The sequence below is a fragment of the Macaca fascicularis genome, chromosome 5 (assembly GCF_037993035.2).
Source record: "Macaca fascicularis isolate 582-1 chromosome 5, T2T-MFA8v1.1".
NCBI lineage: Eukaryota > Metazoa > Chordata > Mammalia > Primates > Cercopithecidae > Macaca > Macaca fascicularis.
Genome location: NC_088379.1, coordinates 8,148,211 through 8,152,175, shown reverse-complemented (window position 1 = coordinate 8,152,175; position 3,965 = coordinate 8,148,211). Strand labels below are relative to the sequence as shown.

Genomic DNA, 3,965 nt, shown 5'->3' with positions numbered 1-3,965 from the left:
TGATGTAATCGAGAGGGTCCTTATAGGTGGACGGGGAAGGCAGAAGAGAGAGAACCAGACCAACGGCAGCCTGAGAAGATTGTGGTCCACAATTGGTGGTTTTGAGATGGAAGAGGTCATAAACAAAAAATGGAGGCGACCTCTGGAAGCTGGAAAAGGCAAGGGAACAGATTGACCCCTGGAGCCTCCAAAAAGGAACATAGCCCTCCTGGAACCTTGATTTAGACCCGTGCTGGACGTTTGACCTACAAAACTGTAAGAATATCCATTGTGTTTTATTTTTATTTTTTTTCACTGTTCAAAGGTTATTGGGGGTTTTAGTTGGTATGACACTTGGATAGTTGGTTGCATTGTTTATATGTAGATGTTTCTTTTGCAGTATATGGCAATGTGTACTACTGATATATATAGCACATAGAATAAGATCCTGTGAAACAGTTATGCACAAGACATGAAATATTGGATTTATACACTGGATTCTAGGATGTGACTGATTGGGAAAAAAATGTTGGACGAGGCATGTTTGGTGAAGGAGCCAGGAAAGTATATAACATACAGTAAACATCCATCTGGCTCAAGGGGTAAGTAACTGCAGCATGTGCAGCGTTGGCAGTGGTGCCTCAAAGGTGGTAGACTTATAGGACTACACAAGATTAGTACCATCCAGCATCAGGATATAGCTGTAGGATTTTACAAACTATGCCTCTTTCTAACTTTAGGAATTGATGCTTTTCCCAGTCCATCTTAATATTACTGCTTTAATCACAGATTAGATAAAAAGGACGACATGCACAACCTCCAACTAAAATCCTGTTGTAGCCTAGACAGTGAAGCGGTGTGACATCAGAAAACTTTAAAATTGCAGCTCTTTTTGGATCCCCCAAAGTGTATCTGCACTCTTCTTCAAACAGGCCTCTTCCTCAGGAGTCAGAATCACCTTCACAAGGTATGAGATTCCATTCTGTCCCAAGATGCAAGGAACACTAAGGAAGATATCATCCTTTATTCCATAGAAACCCTTAATCGTGATGGAAATCGGGTGTACCTGCCTAAGATTCTTCATTATACTCTCTGCCAAATCTGCCACAGAGAGACCAAAGGCCCAGGATGCGTAGCCTTTCAGTTTGATCACCTCATAAGCACTCTTGACCACCTGCTTGTGAACCTCTTTCCACTGTTCTTTATCTGTATCAGTCCCTAAATCTGGGTGGAGAATCCTCAGGGAGGTACCAGCAACATTCACCCCACTCCATACAGACACACTGGACTATCCATGCTCCCCAAGGACCTACCCATGACAGCTTGATGGGTGGACTCCCAGCCTTTCCTCCATCAGGGAACGGAATTGGGCTGAATCCAGATTGCAGCCACTTCCAATAACACGGCTTTTGGGAAAGCCACTTATCTTCCAAGCCACACAAGTCAAGATATCCACTGGATTTAAAACAATAAGGAACTTGCAGTTGGGCTGTATTTTACAATATTAGAAATAATGAATGTAAAGATGTTTACATTACACTGGACCAAATTGAGAGAGCTTTCTCCTTCTTGCTGATGTGCCCCAGCTGCGATCATGACCAGCTTGGAAATTGCAGTTACATTATAGTCTTTGCCAGAGACCATCTTTGGTTTTCTTAGGAAAAGTCTGCCATATTGGAGATTCATCATCTTTCCCTTTAATTTGTTCTCCGAGACATCAACAAGAGCAAGTTCATCTGCCAAGTCCTTCGTTAAGATACTGATGGCACAGGCCATGTGAACAGCACCAACCTCAACAACGGTAATCATGTTCTGGGGGGTCTGTTCTTCCTTTAGAAGATTATGAATCAACTGATCCTTGAGAATTGCCATATTGGACTTAGAACCAAAAGGAATCGGGAATGCACATTGGGTGGCCATCGGGGGCATGCAACAAGGAGATTTGGACTTGGTGGCAGCGGCTCCAGCTATTGTGTTGTTTTAAGCCACAAGTTCTTCACAATATGTTACAGGATCAACAGAAAAGTAATCACATATGGTAGGCATTGAAGAAATATAAACTTTCAATTTTCCCTTTACGACTGTTCAGATGTTTCTTTTCTCAACCCCTAGAGAGCAGACATCATACATTTATTTGCAATGACCAGAGCCATGCCAGGCATACACGAGGTGGTCTAGAATAGATGAAAAAACAAACTAATGAATATGGGTGTCTTAGTAACTAGCATTGGTTGTGTTCCTAAGGTGTGATAATGTGGTAGGCTGAATAATGGCCTCCATACATGTTCACGTCCTAATCCTCAGAACTGGTGGGTGTGTTACCTTATAGGCAAAGGGAATTTGCACCTGTGATCAAATTAAGGTTTTGAGATAGCATGATGGTTAATTTTATGTGTCAACTGACAGGGTCAAGTGATACTCAGGTAACTGGTATAACATTTCTGAGTATGTCTGTGAGGGTCTTTCTGGAAGGGATGAGCACTGAATCAACAGACTGAGTAAAGAAACTCTGCCTTCATCAATGTGTGTGGGCACCAAACAATCTGTTGAGGGTCAGGTAGAACAAAAAAAGTGGAGGAAGAATGAATTTGCTCTCTCTTCTTGAGCTGGAACATCCGTCTTCTGCCATTGGACATTGAAGCTCTTGGTTCTCGGGCCTTTGAATTCCAGGACTTGCTGGAAGTTACACCATCAACTTCCCTGGATGGGGATGGTCCCAGTAGTATAAGTCCTGGAGCCAATTCCCATAATAAACCTCCCTTTCTATCGCTCTATATATCATATTGGTTCTGTTTATCTGGAGAACTTTGACTAGTACACACAGTATTAGTTTTCTGTTGCTGTGTAACGATGTTACCGCAAATTTAGCAGCTTAAAAGAGCACACGTTTACGAACTATCCTGGATTATCTGGGTTGACCTAATGTAATCTTAAGTGTTTTTATAAAGGGACACAGAAGACTCAGAGTTACAAAAGTGATGTGATGATGGAAGGAGGGTTTTGAAAAAGCTACACTGCTGGCTTTGAAGATGAAGGAAGGGGCCATGAGCCAGGGAATAAAAAATGGAATTTAGAAGCTGCAAAAGATAAGAAAATAATTCTGCCTTAGAGTCTCCCCAGGAGTAACCAGCCCTGCCAATGCTCAACTTTAGCCCAGTGAGACTGTTTTCAGAATTCTGAACTCTAGGACTGCAAGCAAGTAAATATGTGTTGTTTTACGCCACTAAGCTTGTGGTACTCTGTGACAACATTTATAGAAAACTAATACAGCTGAGTATAGGAGAATGGTTTCCTTCCCACTGGCTGAGTGTACATCTGAAAGGTGGTGTATTTTGCCCATTTTCAGAGAGAGAAACTAAGACTGTATTAGTTATGTATGACTGTGTAACAATGTTACTATAAACTTAGCAGCTTAAACCACTTCACATTTATTATCTCATAATTCTGTGGGTCAGGAGTCTGGGCACAGAATGGCTGGGTCCTCTGCTCTATGCCTTCACAAAGCTGCAATCAAGATATTGGCTGGGGCTGTGATCTCATCTGAGGTTTGACTGGAGGCTGTGCTCATAGGTTTTGGCAGTTCCTTGCAGGCTGCTGGACTGAGGGCCTCACTATCCTTTTTGGATGGAGGCTGGAGCTGCCCTCAGTTCACTGCCATGTGGCCCCCTCCATAGGACATCTTACAACATGGCAGCTTGCTTCTTCACACCCAGCAAGAGAGGTTACAATCTTTTGTATCATAATAATGTGCATCTCGTCACAAATCACAGGCCCTACTGACACTCAAGGGCAGGGGATAACACAAGAGTATAAATGTATTAGTTGCTTCCACACTGCTATAAAGATACTACCTGTGACTGGGTAATTTATAAACAAAAGAGGCTTAATTGACTCACAGTTCCACATGGCTGGGGAGGTCTCAGGAAACTTGGCGGAAGGTGAAGGTGAAACAAGGACTTTCTTCACATGGTGGCAGGAGAGAGAGT

At 42.6% G+C, this 3,965-nt stretch overlaps 1 pseudogene; it reads right to left on the bottom strand.

Moving 5' to 3' along the window:
* Positions 1–853: 853 nt before the first annotated feature.
* On the bottom strand, positions 854–1,869 carry LOC102125102 (L-lactate dehydrogenase A chain pseudogene; annotated as a pseudogene).
* Between the last annotated feature and the right edge of the window lie 2,096 nt (positions 1,870–3,965).